At 43.6% G+C, this 23157-nt stretch overlaps 1 protein-coding gene across 16 annotated transcripts in view; it reads left to right on the forward strand.

Moving 5' to 3' along the window:
• Positions 1 to 23157, forward strand: part of KIAA1328 (KIAA1328 ortholog) — a 282897-nt gene that overhangs the window by 151703 nt on the left and 108037 nt on the right. The window lies entirely within an intron of this gene.

A 23157-nucleotide genomic window follows, 5' to 3' on the forward strand; every position in this document is an offset into this window, starting at 1 on the left:
AAAGGCAGGAGACAATTGCCAGAATAACTAAGTGGAAGCTACATTATATGAATTGTAGGTGGATTTGACATGGTTCCATTGCTATTTAGCATTGAAATGATACATTTGATTTGCAAAATAATCTGCAATCTTTTCTCATCAATTCCTTTCTTCTTGTTTGTTTGTTTGTTTGTTTGACTACTGTCTGGAAAGTCACGGGAATCCCTATTATACAGAATGGGTGCAGAAGCTGAGGGGAGACTTGCCCAGAGCCACACAGTGAATGAATATGTATGACAGAAGTATGTCTTGAACCCAGGTCTCCTAGTATCAGGGCAACTCTTGTCTATTGGCCTACATTGGTTCTCATCAGCACTGTGCAAATAGTAATTAATAGGAAGCAAGAATTCATGGTAATGCAGTAGTTCTGAAAATGTAGCACTCCAGTGTGAATTGTTCCGTTATCCCGCTGACAGCAATTGTTCGCACATCCTGAGAGAAAAATTTAGAGAGAGATATTGATGTGGTAGAACACATCCACATTTCCATATGAAATGCTAGGCTCCTAGTGTTCTGAGTAGGTGTTCTTGATGAACTGAAATAAATACATATTGTCTTCACATGTTGGGACAAGCAGCTAAAATGAATCTGTGTGTGTGTGTGTGTGTGTGTGTGTGTGTATTTTAATCCCCACTGATAAATGGTAAGAGATATTGCTTGCTTTAATATGTAACTCAAGCTGGTGTGAGGGATGGGAGTGGGTGTGTGGAAGGCATTATCTCCCAGTAATGTAAAAATTCCCAAGTGGAAGAGATACAGGTACTCCTTAGGCTGTCTGCATTTACTTATGCTTTTGAATATAGCAATGGAAGCACATCTGAAGCACATGATCCCTCATCATGGCTACAAAAGCCTGTTGTATCTTGTAAATGAGAAAATACAGAGCTTCAGGCGGCAGCTGAGGAGACGCCTTCATCGACTTCATATGCTTGATTGCATGAGGGGTGTGTGCAAAAACAGGGAGCAAGTGCCATATTTTAGGGAATTGCAGAAGTCAAGCATCCAAGGGGTAATAGAGTTGACCTCTCATTTCAGAAATCATGAGTGAACACCTGAGATAATTTTGCTTCCAAACTTTATTTCAAGGTCTGCTTAGCAATCAGTTTTCATAAGAGGAGGAATTTAGGGTCAGTGGAACATAGGCTACAGAGTTACAGAGAAGATTCTTCTCCAAGAGGCCCTCTACCCCCAAGAGTTAGGTGGGACCTCCCTTTAAGCGACAAATACTGAAACTTTAGATCGTAGACAACTGTGGCTGAATTGCACTCATGTCACTGACTACCTTTATAGAGTGATGAAGTTTTGAGAAATTCCACTTCAACATGTGAATCCTGCCTGTGCTTATATTTCTAAGCATATATAAAGAAACCTATTCCCCCCACCCACCCCAATCTCCTCTGTACCCTTGAGAAGAAGAATCTTCTTCATGTTAAAAAAGAGAGAGAAGTTCAAGATGAGGGGTTTTATTTAGAAGGTTGAAGGGTACTCCCGGATTCTTTGCTGAAAAATTAGGTTCTACAGTATGAAAATAGAATTGTCAACTAAATAGCAAAGACAGATCACTTAATGCTGTTGAAAATCACATTAAACACACCATCTGAATCAAGAGATGTGCATAGATCAACAGCAGTACCATCAAAGAATGCCCTTTCGGTGAGCTCTAATTTAAGATTCAATTAAAACCCACATTTTTACTCTGCAATTCATGAATTCCTCAATTAATTGTATCAATTGATAAATGTTTTCTTCTCCTGCTTATTAGTTTATGGTGTCTAAGGTACAAAATAGGTAAAGTTGGCACCATTAATTTTCTTGTTCTATTGGTACAGGAAAGGAGAGCTCATGGTTGCAGCAGGTGTCCCTAAAGAAAGCAAAACTTTAGCCTTCCCAGGTGTAGGAACATTGGAAGCTGCCTTCTACTGAGTCAGACCATCTAGCCCAATATTGGTGATACTGACTGGCAGCAGCAGCTCTCCGGGGTTTCAAGCAGGTGTTTTTCTAACTCTACCTGGAGATGCTGAGGATCGAACCTGGGACTTTCTGCATGCCAAGCATGTGCCCTACCCCTGAGTTATGGCCCCTCCTTCTGGGCTGATTTTCACATCACACTAAGCCCCAGTGGGTTAATTGAGCCACTGTGAGGGAGCTGTATAGGGTGGTATCTATAAAGCTCACTGGGTATCCTCACAAAAGCTCTAGGCTGGGAACAGTACTTTACATGGTAAAACATAGCCCTGCCTTTCCCACCCTGATTCCCTCCAGATGTGTTGTACTAAACTGGAAGGTTTTGCAGAGCTTTTCAAAATTATGGAGTTAGGCTTTAGTGAATGTCTAGGGAGTTGCAGAACATTTCCCTATGTGTTTCTTCTCTCAATGTGCTTTTCATTCCTGAGGGAGCACCCTCCCTCTGTCAGTGTGGGGCACAAAGGAGGCACGATTGATTGTTGTGAGAGTAAATACTATAGAGAAATGCATACATCCATAATTCTATAGAAATTATGATCAGGGGAGTAAAAAATAACTGACCCCGAAGACTTAACTATCATGACAAGCATGCAATGATTTACAAGACCACATGTCACAAGATGAAAGAGGTTAGTCAGAAGACCCCACTTTTTAAAGGGGTTCTTGATTTTATTTCTGTTTTCTTTACTGAAACACATGAGAGAGAGAGAGAGAGAGAGAGAGAGAGAGAGAGAACCCAAGTCTTAGTGGCTTCAATCTGCTTTCCTACTCACTCCTGTTTCCTGTGCAACGCAGGTTAGGAGGAAGGGGAGGTATACCACATCACAGAATCAAGAGGAGGCCTATGTTTCAGTGGTTGGCATACTCTGGTTTCTCTCCTTTCACCCCAATTTCACATAGCCCAAAATGGTTTTGCCAGTTGACCACTTTGGAGTGAGGGATCAATGCTTACTTCTTCACCCTCCACTTAAAGTGGCCCACCAGATGGAGGATACTAAATGAACTCCTTCACCATTCAGACTGATGACAAATGAGGAAAAACTCTTGCCTTCATGCTGTATTTGGGAGCTACCCGGAGGCATCTGGGAGTCACTGCTGGAAGCAAAGTGCTGGACTTGAGGGCATCTTAGTTTGATCCAGTAGGACAAGCTGTTGCTCTCTACCTTGTTGCTCTCTGAAAGATGAAAACGATTGGAGATCAAAGTGTTGTTATCCTAGCATAATGGATTTTGTAAGCAGGCCTTGATGCAACTCCAATGCTGACCATTTCCAAAGTGTATCAAGCAACTGTAGCATGTGCATTTGCTTTTTGTTGCTTTATAGAACTGTGTTAGGGACAGCCCAACTAGCTGAAGTTGCATTTGACTTTTGTGTTAAGGACCCCTTTGTGCTTTGAATTTCAACAGCAATTTTAATTCATATCTGGCCAGAACCTGACATTTAATTCACCAGCCAGACTGCATTTTTAATGATCAATTTAGAAATGCCTTTTCTGATGTAAAGTTGCAGATAATTGGCATTAGTGGATTCTTTGCCAGGGTTGTTGATCACCCACTGCTCCTACTGACTTTGAAAAAATGCAGGGTGCTTAGCACCTCTGCATTTCAGGCCATGAAATTAGAAATCGTGTTTGTACTGGGGAGTTAGAGGTTTATTGTGCTTTAGCAGCATCACTGTGTTGTCTCATCCTGCCTCACCAAACTGCTTCTTTGTCCACACCTGACTTTTTGGAGAAATAATGGCCTTACCTTGAGTTGCTGCAATAATACAATGTCTTGGGTGTTGTACGTGCGCGGGTGCAATGCCACGATTCATGATGTCACAGTGGTGCAAAGACTTCTGAACCAAACAAGAATGTGCAACGGTAGAATAGAGTCTTTAAATATTAAGGTGAAATCTTATTCTCAGAAATCCAGGCAGACAACAATGGTTGCTTCTATTTCAAGAAGTTCCAATTTTGCAGACAGTCTCGAAACATCATGTAATACCTCATGGGGAAAATGTCTGTGACAGACTTTATTTGGAAGAAGCTGCTTCTGTTTGCTCAGTTTCCCCTCCCTGTCTTCTCTTCTTCTCTTGTTTCAGGAGGGCATTTGCATGGAAACACGTCCTTTGTTTCTCAAGAGTTCATCTGCTCCTGCTGCTTATTCTCCCACCTGGCTGTAATCCTGTAGTTTGTTGACATCTCAGTTGGTGGCCGTGAAAATGATTATGATGTCAAAGGGGGAATTATGACTTCAGGTGAGAAATAAGCAGCAGGAGCAGGTGAATTTGAGAGAGAAGCAGATCTTGTTTTCATCTAGGTGTCCTTTTAATACTCAGGAACCAGTGAATAGAGAGGATCTTTGCTTGTGGCACATATCGAACGTCCTAGGCGGCAAAGTTTCTCGGGAAGCTTTCCTCTTTAAGTTCAGTTTTCCAGCTCTGTGGTACCCTTTTTGAAACTGGGTGACCACATGCAAATGCAGCAACACTGTGGATTTATAAAAAGCCATTATGATATTGGCAATTTTATTTTCAGCCCAATCCTTAATAGCCCCTAGAATGGAATTTGCCTCTTTCTGTTGCCACCACACAGTGAGTTGAGTTGATGTTTTCACTGAGGTATCTGCTATGACCCCATGATATTTCCTGGTTGGTCATCACCAGTTTTTAGACCCCATCGTTATGGTTAGGATTTTTTTTTTTTTTTGCTGCAGCATGTATGACTGTGCACCTACAGTGAAACTGAAGTAGATAAAGCTTAATTTTGCCAGTGCTGTGCCACTAAATAGCCACAAAAAGGTAAGCTTTTGATGGTATTTTTTAAATAGTGCAGCAAGGGTACAAGTTAATGGGCTATTGTGGTGTGGCTACAGTGTCCACCTAGGCCAGAGTTAGGGCACTTAAAAGATCTCACCATGTCTCCTCTTCCATCTAGTGGTACTTCATCTCTATTTCTTTTGAAGGCTTATTGTTTAAAGGCACTGTGCAAGATTTCTCCTTGCTTGCAGTTGGAATCCTGGGAAGATAAGTAGTCCACATTGCACCATAGTCATTTGGCTGCTATGTGCTGAATGGAAGGAAAAAGCTATTTGCATAGTTGCCCTTCCAGGTATGAACCACAGCTGGCATGTGCTGTTTTTAAGGTAAATTGCTGGTTGACCTTGCTGTTGACTCTGGGCTAGTTCTTTATTAAGATAGTTGTTGTGGCTCTGAAGAGATCAGCAAACAAGGTATTTATTTGTTATAGTAATGGCTGCCCAATTGTGCTGGGTACTTTTTCTTTATGGTCAACAGAGAAGTTTGCAGCTGTGTCTGCTTTTCTTTTCTCCCCTCCATGTACACAGTTGAGGCACAATGATCTTTCTGAGATGTTATGCCAAATGTGGAGTGAAGATGCCATGGGTACTTCGCATGTGATCCCATCTTCTTGGTTTTGATCAGCATCACATCCTTCCAGGAGTTGCACACCTATGTTGAACAAGACCTGTGGAGCTGTTTCTTATGGCCCTTGTTTCAAGATGGCCATTTTCTGTGATGTCTGCATCTTGTAGGCTTGCTTCATTCTCTCAAACCCTTTTTGAACCTTCTAGTAGTTTCTTGGTTTTGCCACTGTGACAGTGAGTAAAAATATCTTACTCAACGGCTTGTATTTCTGTTCTTCAATAGGTAGCCTGTGACCCAGAGACCCAGTTTGTACAATCACCATGGCTTATTTAAGCTACGGGGGGTTGTGGTGCATACTGGAAGACTTCCATATATTCACAACTGGGGCTTGTCATGTCATGTGAATCTGGTGAGGGTTGGTTGTTAGCATGGTTAACAAACTACCCACAACCCTAAAACAGCCCATGGGTTGTGGGTGGTTTGTTAACCATGCCAACAATCCACCTTTGCTGGGTTGCGTGACACGAGAAACTACAGGTGCAATTTGTATATTCAAAAAGGCTGCTCATTAAGCCCTGAGGGTTAATTAACCCACTGTGGCTCAGTGTGATGTGCAAACCAAGCCAGAGGGAGGAGTGGTAGAGTAAATGGCTTCCATGCAGGAAGTCCCAGATTTGCTCCCTGGCATCTCCAGATAGAGCTAGGAAAGGATGCTGCATGAAACCCTGGAGAGCTGCTGCCAGTCATTGTCGACAATACTGGGCTGGATAGACCAAGGCAGCTTCCTATGTTTCAGGGTCTCCTGATCAGAGTCTTCTAGGAATCTACCCAGCATCAAACTGGGCTCCCATTGCCATGGCTCCTTACTCTTTTCTCTATCACTACTGCCAGGTTTCCTATGCACATGCAACAGTCTCATAAACTAAAACTGCAGCCAGAACTGGGCATCATGTGGGTATGTTCAGATCTGGGTTGATCCACACTATAATTTAACAGTAACTCTCCCCACCATCTGAAGTCCTAAACGCAGTGCAGGATTAACAGTACACATTTCCACATGATGCCTCTCACTCTCTCATGCACAAACACATCAGAATAGAGTTTCACAACATAATGGCAGCAAGAAATCACCCAACTAGGGCAGAAGACATTGCATTTTTATTTCCCCACAAACTGCCATTGAAGGTTATGCTGTACTCTCTTTGCTGTTAAAATAGAACTCTTCATCAGGCAAAAAAGGAAGACAGTAAATACTAATCTACCTTGGATGTTGAGGTTATGTACAGATAGTTAAAGCCACTTCTAGTACATGATGTTCCAATCAGAAGGCAATTTTGAATACTGGCAGAGAGTTACACACACGGCAAGGCTTCAAGAAGCAGAGGTGTCTATCCAAGCCATTGTTGCTTATGTTTAACAAGGTTATAGAGTAACTTCGGATCAGCGGCTCTTGTGGAAACGGAGGGAAATGTTGCAATTCTTGGCCTCGTGTGTAATAAAGTATATTTTGGAAAATAGTGTCGTCAGTCTGGCTCCTTCTGAGCCCTGGAGAATAATAGTCACACCAGATGTCACATTGCAACCTGTTCACTATGATTATGGAATGATCAGCAGTGGTCCTTTACTTGTTTCAGAAGCCAAGCTGGCTGTTCCATCTTAGGGCATGTGGTGACTTCACCTTGATTCTGTATTATTGGTTATCAGCTCCTGGTTCATGGCTCTACTCCTGCCTATTTCCTTCAAGTTATGCCTTCTTTATCCTGAGCTCAGCCTGCTTACTGTTTATCCCTTTGGATTGATACTCAGTTCAGTTTGATCTCCAGGCTGCTAACCATGCTTTTACCAGGGTTATGTTGTTCTGGTTACTGTATTGGACTTGGCTGCAACTGCACTGAGTCATCGTCAAATATCTGTGGGGGAGGGGGGAGGAGAGCAAAAGTAGCCATGCTGACCATAAGAAAGATTCCAGAATCCATATTCGTGTAGTCCTTTTATTAGTCCAGCTGAAAGATCACAAAAAACATGCAAGCTCAATAAAATCCCAGCTACAAGTGGTGTAAAATCTTTTTCCTCCAGTGTGGGTTCCCGCTAACGAACAGCTGAATTTGGTATTCTCCAGGCCATGCAAAACTTTATTCTTTGAGGGGTCAACCCCGCTAACTACAGAGTGAAGCTACCCAACTGGCCCAAAAAGGTCAACTGAATTTGGTTCAGTTGACATTTTTTTACCTACTACAGCACCTACAATTATCTCCAGCTTCGTTAATATAACGACTGCCTAGTTGTTCTCTGTGGTCCACTGGTAAAAGGAGCTGGTGTGCTTTCCCCGAGATGGAGGCAGTTCTGAATAACAGCTGGATTTTTTATTTTAAAAAACTGGAGATCCAACATTTCTCACTTCCTTACTCCCAGCAGCACTAGGGACAGCTCCAGGTCCAGCTTGTAACAATCACATGAACTGCTAGAGCCTAATTTGAATGGCTGCAGACCCCTCCTGCCACAGATTATCTTGGGACTCTGAACATGCAGATGCTGTGACTTCACGATCACATCAGCGTTTTTTCCCTCTCTTATCCCCCACCCCGTGCTTTTTGTAACATCTTGCCTGATAAAGAGATCTGGAGATCTCAACAGCTTGCACATTTTGGGGGGATCTTTGGTTGGACTAATAGAGGCATTCCACTAATAAGGGTTTTAAGATCAGAAAGAGGGGCCCTTCTCTTTTGCCCACCCATGAGAGCAGTTAGGTGGGTGACCACACAAGAGATTGCCTTCTCTGCAGCAGCCCCACACTTTTGGAACAAGTTGCCGTTGGAGGTCCACCATGCTCCGTCATTGCAGGCTTTTAAGAAGGCCTTGAAAACATATTGTTTTACCATGGTCTTCTCTTGATATGACTGGTGTTGTTACTGCCATTGTTGCTGCTGCTGTTTTTATTGTTGGATTTTATTGTTGTTTTTAATTGCTATTTTACTGTGTTTATGTTCTCACTGTTTTTAATATTTTAACTGTTTTTGTGTATGTTATTGCTGTAAGGTGACTTGGGAGAGCTTCTGCCCTGAAAGGTGGCCAAGAAATATTTAAAATACATTTAGAAAACATCTGGAAGGCTGTCATGCAGAAGATAGAGCAGACTTGTTCTCTGTTGCTCCAGAGGGCAGGACTAGAACCAGTGGGTGGAAATCGCAGGGAAGCAGATTTCAACTAAACGTTAGAAGAAACTTCCTAACAGTGAGAGCTGTTTGGCAGGGGAGCAGACCTCTTCAGGTTCTCCTATGCTGGAGGTATTTAAGCAGAAGCTGTCAAGGATGCTGTAGTTGCTTGCTGCATTGCAGAGCCTGTACTGAGCTAGATGATCTCCAGTGTCCCTTCCAGCTTTATGATTCTATGATTATTCTTGCCCTGGAGCACAATGGTTGTGTGTCAGTTCTGCTAGCTTTGAGTCTCTTAGTCCAGCAGCACACACCATGTCCAGAGAAATCCAGTTATGTGTTCTCTCTCTCCCCCCACCCCCACTGAACTATAAAAGCTTCCTTAAATCCCAATAATTAAAGATTAAGTTATCTTTTCCCCCTTATTCCAGGCATCTTCAGCAGTGGATTTAGCATTTGGTAATCGAATAATGAAATAACCATGCACCCAAACACGTTTAGATATGGGCCAAACCAAACAGAGTCTCTTGCTTGCTGATGTTGGTGATGGTTTCAAGGAATTATCCTAGGAGAGCGTCACTTGGTTTTTGCCCTTTTCCAAGAATGCTTCATGTTGTACTCATCCTTCTTATAAATTTGCAAGTTCACATTAGTCTAGGAAATGCCAAAGCAGCAGGAAACTATTAATCTTATTGAGCATCATGAAGCAGAAACTGATGGAGGAGATTGGATGTCTTTTCTGTACCCAGGATGTGCTATCCAGGCTACAGCCTGAGGTTGAGTGTGAGCACCATCACAACTGTTCCTTCATCAGACGGGAATGAGTGCAAGACATTAAGGAAGAGAGCTGCTGTGTTCCAATGGCATTTTAGGTTGAAATAACTGCTCAGCACCAAAGGCCTCTTTTGCTATTTGTTTTAATGATGTAGTGTCTTATATTAAAGCCTTCATTTTCAACTTAAGCCTGCAAGTTTGCTTGCTGATGAGTTTATAAAATATAGTATTAAAAGGCCTTAATGGCTTTAAATATTCCTGAGTGATTTTAATGAGCTGATTCTTCAGTCGCTAGGGCTTTTTGGAACTTGGTGTGAGCATGAGCATTGTACAAACTTCATTTTGTTTGCAGAACTTCACTAAAGAACCAGAGCTATTTTTCCCCCTTAAATGAATATGATACAAGTATTGCTCCAAATCTAAATTGAATACCAAGCAAAGGCCCATTCTGTATTCAATGGTATAAATGTTTTTTACATAAATTAAAGGACTGAGCTAGAAATTGGGGGGGGGAGAGGGGGAGATATCTTGTAAACATTTTTGGAATCATCAAAAGGAGACAGTGTGGTGATAAGGAAGGGATTGCACTGAAAGTGGGCTGATGATTTTGCCCATGCAGAATGAGGGCAATTAGTGATCCAGTTTGCTTGGATCACAGATATGACTGATGCCCTCTCTCCCAATTGACTTAAGAATATGACTGAAGAACATGAGAAAAGCCCTCCTGGATTAAGCTAAAGGCCCACCTAGTCCAGCATTTTGTTTCCCACAGTGACCAACCAGATGCCTATGAGATGCCCACAAGCAGGACAGGAGCACAATAGCCCCCTTCCACTGTGGTTTGCGAGTAACTTGGATTCAGAGGCATACTGCTCCTGATACTGGAGGTAGTATATAGCCACCATGACTAGTAGACATCAATAGCCTTCTTCTCCATGAATTTGTCTAATCCCCTTTTAAAGTTGTCCAAGTTGGTGGCCATCACTGTATCCTGCAGTAGCGAATTCCATAGACAATCTATGTGCTATGTGAAGAAGTACTTCCTTCGATCTCTCCTGAATTCCCTACTATTTAGCTTCATGGGATGACCCCAGGTCCTAGTATTATGAGAAGGAGAAAAAGCCTCTTTCCACTTTCTCCAAACCTTGCATCTTTTTATATACTTTTTATACCCTTTGCCCTGAGTGACACTGTCATGTAGCAAAAACTGATATACTCTTTAGTGCCGTTATGGTATCCCATTCACTGTGTGATTCCTAATTGGCAGGGATCATCCATGTGATTAACAAAGGAGGAAAAAGACATGGTAATTTGAAGGGGGAAATGATGCTGTACTAGCTGCGGAGAGTGGGAAATTGGCAGACTCACAATCCTGAAAAGAAGGGATTTGGGGAGAAAATATTTGTCCTCTGCATAGCTCAGCTTTTGGCTCTAATAATTTACTTGTTAAAAGAAACAAAGAATATATCTAAGTGTAGATGAATCTTGACCCCCCACCCCCCTGAAATGTCCCCCCACCCTGGACTTAAGCTTCAAGCTTCCTGCAATGAGAGAAGCAACTGTGGATACTATCTTAAATTTCAGATGGTTAGATACCTATCTTTATACATCTATTTGCAGAGATGCAAATAGTCTAGTTGACAGTGCAGTAAATTGTCTGGTGGATTATGCTTTGTGTCCTCTGATTTCTTCATTCCAGCTGAGAGTATTGACTCGCTAGAGGGCATCAAAAATGACCTCCCCCCCCCCCCTTTTTAAGCACAAACTTGTCTGGAACTTTTTTTGTTAGGTTGTAATCATTATGAGCCAGGCTGCCTTTTAAGCACCACATTGACATGTCAACCTCTCTGCAGTCCTTGTTGTCATTCCTTGGCATGATCATCATTTGAGGGGAAGACTAGAGGTCAATCCACCAGAGTCACAGGGGCGCTGCTAGCTAGCCTCAGGAATGCTCCCTACAAATGTAGGATCAAAAGGGCAGGCACATGAAAGTTGCTGCTTGCGATCTCTCTCTCTCTCTCTCTCTCTCTCTCTCTCTGAATGAATTATTACCCAGAGACCTGGATCATTAACAGAATCTAAATGCTGTTCTGCTAGGATGTTGCCCTGCTTGAGTTCACTCACTTGGGGCCACCTTTCCTATTAAGCTGGGGAATTCTCCAGCTTTGTGTGATGCCTCTGTTATGGAAATAGCTTTCCTCATTTACCTGTTTCACTAAAACAATCTCTTTTGCATATGGTGATGCTTTTTAAAAGCATTTGGATTTTTTGGCACCGCTTCTGACTCTGATTCTTTTTCAGCAAAAGTGTCCTAGATCTAAAGCCAAAAAGGTCTGCAGGGGACACCTCATATTTAAACAAATTCAGTTATCTCTTTGACAGAGTTCTTTCAGTATGTGCCCATCTGTCCCTGAGATCAGAACTGGGAGATGGACACTAACTTAGGTGTGTTCACACCTCATTTCCCCCCCAAGCATCAGTAGTCAACTCCCATATCAAGTTCCAGCAGTGAATTGCTATTTGCACATGTGTAGCCACTATAGTGCTGTTCTACTTCATGTTGTGCACCCACTCAGTGGCAGTGCTAAGCAGTGGAAATGTAAGAGGATGTTGGGCCTTCTAGCAGTAATTTAATTCCAAGGTACCGCAGACACGATGCAAATCCTCTAGTGGTAGCGGCCCATGCAACTGTAAACAGGCAGTGTGAATGTGGTATCTATAATATAACCCAGCTATAACTGAACACCAGCAATGTCCATATCTGCAAAATTCATTGGATGTAGCTGTGATGTTGGTGTACTGCAGCCAAGTAATGGAACAACTACATCACAGGTGTGCTCTTGAATGCAGTTAACTTCTTTTTAGTTCTGTGTGGGCAACTCTCTACTAGTGTAGGTTGAGGATCCCAGTCTCCTCAAAACCCTGGAAACCTAGGAGTCCCCACCTCTGCACTTTAGTTAGTACAGAAACATGCTGTCCCATATCTTTCTGCAACTCCACCCCTAGTCAAAGACCTCTAATGCAAGAGAGTGTGGAGATCTACTGTAGAGTGTATCAGTGACCAGAAGTCCATGATCAGAGAAATACGCTGAATGGGAGTTATAGGACTAGGAGTCTTTCCTTCTTTCAAGTCAAGCATCTTCACTTTCAACACAACCTTTTATCTGAATGATCTGGGAAAGGAAGCTGGTAATATCTGGCCACTTGTCCTTGCTGCACAATCTGTCTAGGTTTGAGTTTACATATGTTCTGAAAATGCAATCAGGAAAATTGTTAAAGAAAGTGCAGATGTTTAGCAGTGAGGGAAAACTGGAAGAGATGAGGCCAAGATACAATAAAACTCGCACTGATTATATTGGGATTCTTCCTAATGGCTCCTAGTAAATTGGAAGGACAGATACTGAAGCTGAAGCTCAAATATTTTGGCCACCTGATGCGAAGAGAAAACTCTCTGGAAAAGACCCTGATGCTGGGAAAGACTGAAGGGAAAAAGAGAAGGGGACGGCAGAGGATGAGATGGCTAGATAGCATCACCGATGCAATGAATATGAACTTGAGCACGCCCCGGGAGAGAGCGCAGGACAGGAAGGCCTGGCGTGCTATGGTCCATGGGGTCACGAAGAGTCGGACACGACTGAACAACAACAAAATCAGATGACTGCGAGGTCCTGTGGACCCAAGAAAATGATGCTTTGAAGGTGTTAAAAGGGGAACAATCCTAGACATTAATAACTGCAAATTCCAGAAGAGCAGCTATGTATGTTTGTGGCAACAAGATGACGTTGCTGCTGTGGTGGCAAATGCTTGCTTGGGCAAACTGATGCTCTCCATATATTCTATATTACAAGTCCCAGCATTGCTCACCATTGGCCATGGTGGCTGGGGTTTATGGGCGTTGTAATTTAAAACATCTGGAGGGTAACAGGTTGGCTACCTCAGCCTACTGCATCAGGTATTTGAAGAGGGGAAGACCAAAACAACTGCAAGGGGAAAAAGCTTTTTAACAATTGAACGGAGAACGCAAAATGACTAAAAGCCAAGGAGCCTCTGCTGGCAGCTGCCTTTTGAAGGAAAGAGCGCAAGTTAGTTTGCTAGTAGCCATCAGGATTAGAGATCATTAGGATGGGCTTTGCATCTATTTCAGGAGTAAGAGGAAAAGGAAGAAAGCTCACTCAGTTCTGTTGTGTAGTTGAGATATTGGACTATTAATGTGAAATACTAAATAAGGTTGAAACTCTCTGTGCCTATTCTATTTTTGTCTTTACCCTGCTACTGGCCCAAATAAATATTGATCAAAACTTAATAGAAAGGCAGCTGTGAGGTCAGGAAAGAACATGCAAAAGAATATACTGTTAATTGGAATAGGTCTGCTCAAAATGCACAGTGAGAGTTGAAGAAACTTCATTGTGGCATTAGAACCCCTCATTTGCAGATGGTATAAAATTGGGAAGGGACAGCAAATAACTCTCATCAGTTGGAGCACAGGATTGAAAGTCTGATAAAATTAACAAAGACACATTTACTAAAGATAAATATGCCAGTCCAATCTCCACTTTCTTCTGACCTCCCAGATGAACTTTCTGTCTTCATTACACCTTCAGTGATGTTCACACAAGCAGTTATTTTCAGTTTAACTAACCCTTAGTGAGCTCTCACTCCTTTTAGTGTTCTGTTCTGACTGAGAAGAAGGAGACAGGAGCAAGAAAATGGACTCATTGCAGAGGAATATGCACTCCTGTTCTTAGTCTCTTCATGCAAATATTGCCAGAGGAAGTCCTATTCTAGTCTTTTCAGGGTGCCTCTGTCTACTGTTATCCTCTCTAAGATGAGAACAGAGAAGAACTCGTAAGATCTCCTCATATAATTTCAGGGAGTATGATCCTCCTAGTTGGGGGGAAAAGTTGGGAATGTCTGAACAGTACACCATAATCTGGCTTGATGGAAACCTAGATTTTTCAACTCCGGTGAATTGATTGAAATAATCCTTCATACTAGGCCTGTTTGCACAATCACGGAGGGGGAAACAAGCCACGGTGGGTTCTGGGTGGCTTGTTAACCATGGCAACAAGCCACAACTGCTGGGTTTGCACGACATGGCAAGCTGCACCGGCAAGAGTAATTATGTAATTCTCCCCAGCACACGCAGTGGGGTAAATAAGCAAACTCTGTGATCGTGCAAACCTGGTCTATGTCTCTTCTCATCCAGGAGGGGATACAGTTCAGTGGTAGAAGTCATGATTCACTTGCATAGTCTGTGGTTTCAGGTGGGATCCCTCGTATCTCCAGTTAAAAAGGAGCCTCAGGGAGCAGGGCATGGAAAGACTTCTGCGGGTCAGAGGAGACTCTTCTGGACTTGATGGCTTGATCTGGTTCAGGTCAGCTTTTTTATGTCTTTGAGAGGATGGTGCACCCTCCGAGGTCTTTAGACTGTTTGCCTACCAATGGGCATGTTAGTTGAGCAGCTTTCTGGCTTTGGGGGTGGTGGATAGTGACACAATTTGAGCACCTTGGCCTTATTAGAATATTTGTGAATTTGAAATACTGCAGCTCATTTCTGTTATGAACCTGTATCCTGGAATACACAACAATGAGGACTGTAATTTCCCCCCAAAACTTCATGGTTTCTCAAAGAAGAAAAGTTGGCATCTTTTCCTCCAGAGAGAGCTAAAGAGCCTAGCTTTTAAACAACATCCCATACCTTTCTCTAATTTTCTTTGCTTCATTTTGGGCAAATGAAAACCTTTTGGTGCAATTTATTGCAGATCGGGGCCGCGGTGGCTTAGTGGTTAAGACGCTGAACTGCAGACTGGAAGGTCGGCAGGTCAGCAGTTCGAGACCCAAGTGCTGCGTGACGGAATGAGCTCCCGTCTTCAGTCCCAGCTTCTGCCAACCTAGCAGTTCGAAAGCAAGAAATTGCAAGTAGATAAATAGGTACCGCCTCGGCGGGAAAGGTAACAGCGTTCCGTGCACCTCGGTGTTCAGTCATGCCGGACACATGACCACGGAAGCGTCTTCGGACAGTGCTGGCTCTTCGGCTTAGAAACGGGGATGAGCACCGCACCCTAGAGTTGGACACGACTGGTTGGGGACACCTTTACCTTTACCTTTATTGCAGAACTACCCTTTTAAGACACTTTTTGGTAGTCCTATTTTTTTTAAAAGAAGAAGCTTACAGCTAAACACTTCTTATGCATTTAATATTCAGTGCTTGCAAGTGGTGATATGAAATCCCCAAGGCAGGCCAAAATAACTGATATTAAAACCTTGCAAATATGTGTGTTTGCTGCATTTTGCTATTTTTCTTTTTCTGATGGTGGAACGCAGCCTCTGCAGCTGATGGGCGGGAGGAGAAGCAGGGCCGGGGGGGGGGTTGTGGGGGGGGGAGAATACAAACCTCCGGGGCCCATTAGACTTAACTTGTTTACTGCATTGATATCTATATGTTAAATGACAAGAGAGTTCAGATTATTGAATAATTTAAAATTCAGCTCTAATTGGTGTCATATGACCTGGAAAAGGCCATGGATGACGCCAGGAGCATGCTGTGAAACTCTAATAAATAATTCATAAATGAGATCATTCATTTGCCGGGATGTCTTGTTAAATGCAGAAGTTTGTAAGTAATAACGGATGATATAACACCTGTAAGTATTTAGTTCATATGCTGGAAGGTAATCTACCTTGATGATCTTCTAGCAAAAAGCTGCCAGAGTGTGCGAGTTAATTGCGCTAGGGAGAATGCACTCCATTTATTCGGGATGGGGCTTTGGCAAAGATTACCGTGCAGCTGTTGCATTTTGCATTCCCGATCAGCCAGCCGACGGCTCGTGTGTGCAGGCCCCAGACTTAGTGATGCAGCCCATCATTCGCCTGCCCTTCTTTTGCGTGAACTCCAAATGCACTGGGAGATGGCAGCAACCTGATCTGCTCACAAATAGCATTGTTTCTGAAATATTTATCTAGGTGTTGCACTGCTGAGCCCTCAGTAAAATAAAGTACAGGTGGGGGCGGGGGGAATTGAAGCCCAGGACCACTGTGGCATTTTGTTAAAAAGAATTTTGCATGCTGATAATGTTGGTAACATCCTGAATGCTAATTTCTATACCAAGCACTGTTGGGACAACTTTTGTTGTTGTGACAAAGGGGACTGTGCCACAGTTGTTAGATGGCGAAATATCAGCATTCCAGTTTTCCGTGTGGTGGGGTTGGTGGTATAGCTGCCTTGTGTTATTATGCTCACAGAGAGCGTGAGCCTTCTGCCACCCTGACCCTCCCAGGCCATGACAGTCTTTTTAAAGAGATGGCTGCTTTCGTGCAGGGCTTGGCCTGTTTAACCTCTATCACAAAATGCCTTGCCTGTGTGGTGTAGTGGCTAGAGTGTTGGACTGGGACTTGGGAGGCCTGGGTTCTAGTCCCCATATGGCCATGAAGCTCACAGGATGACTTTGGGCCAGTCACTAACTCACTAACCTACCTCAAAGGGTTGTTGTGAAGATAAAATGGAGAGGACAAGGAGCATGTACGCAGCCTTGAGACCCTTGGAGAAAAGGCAGGATATAAATGTAACAAGTAAATTTTTTAAAACCATCAACACGTGTTCACATGATTTCTGAACTATGCTCGAGTTGCAGGGGCAAACTTTCAGTAAAAAAGCACACCTGCTGCCTCTTAAAGAGCCCACCAAGCTAACCAATGGGGGCTGCACCAAGTGAAGACATCCAGCCTCTCTCCTGGGCCCTCTTCGTATTACGGAGGAGGAGGAGGAGCGCCATCGGCGTCCTCGCTTTCACACAGGGCTCCTGGGAAGGTTGCACATTGTACCGCATCTGATATTCTCAGAAACGCAGCGCAAAGTAAGAGAGCTTCCCACCCTCCAGGTCATTTCTGTAACACATAAAAACCTTCCCACTCCTGTGTGGGGCTCCCAGATAAATGAAGGAGCAGCGTGGTTTTGGTCTTCCCAGGAGCCCTGGACATAAGAAGAGTCTTTGTTTCACCATGGTTCCTGTGAAGTAGAGAGAACCTGCGGGGCGGGCAGGGGGAGTATAAGGACAGAGGACCTTAGAGCCAACTGAGGAGATGGGGCTGCTGTGGGAGGGATGTGAAACCTGCAAATCACCAGTTTTTTGCAGGATTTGGGAGGCCCTTGAGTATGGTGGCTTCTCAGGTCTGGGAGCTAAGGCTGTTGAGGACTTTACAGGTCATGACCAGGTCATGAATACCTGGTAGAGCACTGTTGCTGAATTTGGATACAGTAGTCTGTAAAGCTCGTTGAACATAGAAAGCTATGTAAATGACCCTTGAAGGAAAGGAAAAGATTCAAACAAGCACAATAGTCGTAATTTCGAGGCAGGAGTTTAAGTTTCCTGACACATAATTTGGAAATTGTTCTTTGCGTTGCCGGAGAAGTGATTTTGAAACTGGTGCCTTGCACCCCTGGGGCTCTGCTAGAAATATTCTTAGAAGAGGTTAAAGCGATTAATGGAGGTGTATTATTGTTAAGATAATTTCTTTTAAACCAGTAAGCAGGCACCTTTTATGTTACTTTGGCATCCAGAGTTTCCTTGGAAGCCACATTTCTGCATTCCCGCCAATCGCAGTGTGCTAAACCAGAACAATGTAGCTTTGTTACTACCACCTTCTCATTGTCTTTTTTCCCTCGTCTTTTTGTATGGCACACTTGAAATGCAGCAATCATGATCATACATCATTCATGAGCAACAATAGCACTTTATCTCCAGCTAAGAAAATAGGCAACTAACCTTTTTACATTATCTGCCTTATTTATCTTGGAGTATTAATATCGGCAATCTCTGTCCCATCTAGGTGCTTTGTAATGATTAATCTTAGACTTTTTGTTGCTTTTCTTTTTGATAATGGAGTTTTGAGTAAAAGATTGGGCAATAAATGGAATGGGTCCAAACGTCAGATATCTTTCACAAGTTTTAATTTTGCATATTCTTCTATGTAAATTCTTTTCTAATAACTCTTCCAACAAAAGTAGCATAACTATCTAGATTGCTTAACAATAGCCTGTTGCAGGGAGTTAAAAATAGCCCCTCAATGAGGGGCAACAAAACTATTGTTTTATTTATTTATTACATTTTTATACCACTCAATAGCTGAAGCACTCTACTTAAGTAGAGGAGGTGGATGAAGACAGGCCAGGCTAGTTTAGAGTTTGACCAATGTTTGAAAATAAGAAATAATTTCTTCTAGACTTGCCTCTGGTGGTTGTACAACCTGGAGTTTGTACTGAATACTCAACTACATGCTGTACTGGAGGAACTGCATGTAATGGTGAGTCTGTCAGCCCCTTGTCATTTGCAACGTTTTCGCCTCGGCAAGAGAGTGCTGTGCAAGAGAAGGGCTGTAGCTCAGTGCTAGAGTACACGCTTTGCATGCAGAAAGGCCCATGTTCAGTCCCAGGTATCTCCGGATGGTAATGAGTAATGGGGAAGACATTTACTGGAAGCCCTGGAGGGCCACTGCCAGTCAGACCAGACAGCAGTGGACTAGATGGGCCAACAGTCTGACTCCAAATTGGACAACTTCATAAAGAGTCATGGGTGGGGGGGATCCTTAAGTCTTCCCCCACAAGCTGCTATCCTGTGAAAGTGCCCCCCCCCCCTTTTACTTCTGCCAGTGTTCTGGACTTGTCCTGACTTGACAAACATAGTTCTGGAACTCCACCGAGGGAAAACCCAGTGTTGTGTAGTGGTTAGAGTATCGGATTCAGATGGGAGGGGGCAGTTCAGAACCCCCACTCAAGGCTGTGGTGACCTTGGGCTAGTCACTATAACTCAATCTAACCTACTTCACAGGGTTGTGGTGAGGATAAAAGGGGAGCAGGGAGAGATACCTGTGAACTCTTACTTTTCCCTGATAAAAATCCAAACATAGGTGGCAGGGGAAGGGTTGTATGCACTTCTACCACCGCTTCTCCTGCATTGTACCCCCTCCTGAGGACACTTTGAAGTGGAGAAGGGGCTATCAAGCTATTGTTGCACCCAGAATGACATATAGTTCAGTTTTGCATTGTAGTTCTTTCACTTCTGAATCCTGATTTGGCACTATTAGCAAGCTATTCTGGAATCCATCCCCATTTCAACAAATCTCTTTGCAAGTCATGCTTACATGAGCAAACACGATGTAGTCTCGTAATATTTGTATCCTTGTGGGGTTTTTAGCCTGTTCATGCCAAACCATCTTAATTCTGATGACTCAGGGCTAGCCTTTTTCTTTTCCTTTGTTGTTGTTGTTGCTGAGATGGTAGTTGTCTACATGCATTGATATTTTTTTGAGGTGGTTTGTTTGTTTATTAATTAATTAATTAAATTTATTAATTACGCATCTGGCTGGTCACCCAGCCACTCTGGGCGATGTACAAGCTTATAGTAAAACAGTTTAAAACAATAAAATTCTACAATAAAAACATTTTCTAAAATACCCTAACCTACCCCAAATGCCTGCCTGAACAACCACATTTTTAATGCACGGCGGAAGCTCATTAAAGAGGGGGCATGGCGGAGTTCCCTAGGGAGGGAGTTCCACAGAGTGGGGGCCACCACAGAGAAGGCCCTCTCCCTCGTCCCCACCAATCTAGGTGACAGAGAGAAGGCCATCCGAGGCTGATCTTGTTAAGTGGCCTGTCTGGTGTTGCTGGAGGCGCTCCTTAAGATAGGCTGGACCGGAACCATATAGGGTTTTAAAGGTCAAAACCAACACCTTGAATTTGGTCTGGAAAACAACTGGCAACCAGTGCAACTCCTTCAGCACTGGAGTGATGTGATCTTGCTGGCGGCTGCCTTTAATCAGGCAAGCCGCCACGTTCTGTACCAGCTGCAGCTTCCGAACCGTCTTCAAGGGTAACCCCACGTAGAGCGCATTACAGTAGTCTAAACGAGAGGAGACCAGGGCATGTACTACCGATGGGAGCAGATGGTCGGGAAGGAAGGGGTGCAGCCACCGTATCAGATGGAGTTGATACAGCGCTGTCCGGCTCACAGCTGACACCTGAGCCTCCATGGACAGCTGGGAGTCCAAAATGACCCCCAGGCTGCGGACCTGGTCTTTCAAGGGTAGCCGTACCCCATTCAACCCCAGCCTCCTCCTGTCTCCCACCAAAAGTACCTCAGTCTTGTCAGGGTTCAGCTTCAGCCTATTCCTCCCCATCCAGCCACTCACCGTCTCCAGACATTTGGACAGGGATTCTATGGCCAAACTTGGTGAAGACTGAACGAGAGGTAGAGCTGCGTGTCATCCGCATATTGATTGACAGTGGCTTCACAGAGATGTTAAATAGCATCGGGGAGAGGATGGAACCCTGTGGCACCCTACAAGTTAGTGGCCACGGGTTCGAAACCTCCCAGTGCTACCCTCTGGTGTCTGCAGGAGAGGAAGGACTGGAACCACCGCAATATGGTGTCTCCAGTGCCCAACCCCTCCAGGCGGTCCAGGAGGATACCGTGGTCAACGGTATCAAAAGCCGCTGAGAGGTTGAGGAGAACAAGGAAGGAGCATTCACCCCTATCCAAAGCCCTCCTCATATCATTCACCAAGGTGACAAAGGCCATTTCTGTCCCATGCCCAAGCCTGAAGCCCGACTGAAATGGGTCTAGATAATCGGTTTCTTCCAAGTGTGCCTTCAACTGCATCGCCACCACCCGCTCCATCACCTTTCCCCAGAATGGCAGATTCGAGACTGGGTGGAAGTTGTTCAGAACTTGGGGATCCAAGGAGGGCTTCTTTAAGAGCGGTCTTATCATTGTCTCCTTGAGGGCTGATGGTTGGGTACAAACATGCAACCAGTTTCACTGTCACTTGCAGTCTGAATTGGTACAGTTCATAAATATTTTGTCACCTCATTGGCTTTTTGTGTAGACCAGAACAGAAACATACCTACGTGAAAATAGTGCATTCAGCTTTAAAACTACGGCGCTCATGATGTAGTGTGGCTAGGGGCAAAACCCGAATGTACAAAATGTCTAGAGAGCTTTACCTTTAGGTAGTAATGGATGAATTGACCCACACCCAGAAATGTATGAAGATTGAACTTGCTGGATTTTCCATGGAGAACTGCTTGGCTAGGAATATAGGAAGCTGCCTTAGACATTGACCCATGTAGCTCAGTATTGTCGACACTGACTGGCAGCAATGGCTCTCCAGGGTTCCAGGCAGGGTTTTTTCCCAGCTGTACCTGGGGATGCCAGGGATTGAATCTGGGACCTTCTGCATGCAAAGCTATTGTTCCTCAGCTTTGGGGGAAAAAATGGAAAACCAGAATACCTGAAGCATGTTGTCTAGTTGTTTCCTAGCTTTTTTTCTGTGAATGTATGCATACCAACCTCTGTTTCTGATAGACAATAAGACACAATTTGTAGCTCTGTCCGCTAAAAGTACCAGAGGATGCCCAGTAGGAAATTCATGTGAGTGAAGTTGCCAAGAGCCATGGTGGCTAAGTGGAGAAGGGGGTGCTTCCAGATCAGGGTTTTTTTGTGCAGACAACCTGTCTCATTCATGGACTTTTACCGGGGACTGGGGGATGGGACAGAATAGCTGCACAATTGGTAGCATTAGGAGCCCTCCGTCTGGAAGCACCTGGAGACTGTGAGGGAATCCTAGCCAAATGTTTGTACAGAAGTACAGAGTTCTGAGTTGTTCTTTATGCTCTGATCTGATTCATCCTGTTCAGTAAAAGATGATGGGGAGAGGGAGGCAGGGGAGCTAGCTTCGTTTAGCTAAAATGTAAGTTCAGAATCATAATATGTAAATCTGCTTCAAGGTGCTATCGGAAAAGAGCCTTCTCTCAGTCAGTGGCTGGAAGCGCTTAGGGTTTTCTGTCTTGTACTTCCCATCAAAACGTTTTGGCTGTCTTTACAGATTCGAGTTTCTTCAATGAAATGCTGGTATTTCCTTACCCCCTAAAAGGAAATCAGTCTAAAACAGAGTTGAGTCATATTGAAGCAAAGTCTAAAGAGGGCCTCAACCACCTGATTGAAAGTTGCAGGACTGGGCTGGACAGTGTAGTTGTTGAACTCCACACCACAGTGCCAGAGTGGCCTGTGGTCCTTCCCAGGTTTTTTGAATGCCCATTAACATGAATTCCATAAGCTGAGGGCCTAGTTTCTCCTCCCCCCTCACTGCAAGTCCTTGGATTGGGTTGACAAATGCAAATTAGTTTGCCTTTCTAGCTTTGGAGTTTTATCAGATTCTCATCACCAGCCCAACTTAATTGAAAAAATCACTTTTATGGTAGGATTTAAACTTATTTTGTAGTTGAATGACAGCTTTTGATGTAGAACCATATTTTACAGGAAGTGGTCTAGTTCTTTATCAGTGTTTCTGTAAGGATATTTCAAAAACTCTCATCAAATTTCCAATAGTAAGTAATATCCCATTCAGTGCAAGGTGAAATGTTTTACATCAAATCCCCTGCTGTGTAATGGCCAATCAGACGGTATTTATAGTGGCTGAATGGATTTCTTGGCTCTGCATTCAAAATTAAACATTTTCAGACATTAACATTTAATGCTTTTTTTGCCACACTTCAAGTTGATTTTATGTAACCCTAGATACTCGCAACTCCTTGATAGGCTGAAGTGCCTTGTTTATGCCCCAGATCCTGCAGGCAGTGGTTTTATATTTATTGTACCTGTGTAGACGGAATTAAATTGCAGATTTGATAGCATGTTCATCTCTTCCATTTGAAAACCATTTTCTGTTGAGTTGCGTTAGGTGTCGACCATCAAACTGTTTCAAGCCTACGGATACCAGTATAGGTTTTTTTACACTGTAAGCCAGTGAGGAAAAGTAGAAAATAAACAATTAAAGTTGTTTGAAATTGTAGAAGTTCACC

The sequence above is a fragment of the Heloderma suspectum genome, chromosome 2 (genome assembly GCF_057233095.1).
Source record: "Heloderma suspectum isolate Gila_16-S chromosome 2, 16-S_ref, whole genome shotgun sequence".
In the NCBI taxonomy this organism is placed as follows: Eukaryota; Metazoa; Chordata; class Lepidosauria; order Squamata; family Helodermatidae; genus Heloderma; species Heloderma suspectum.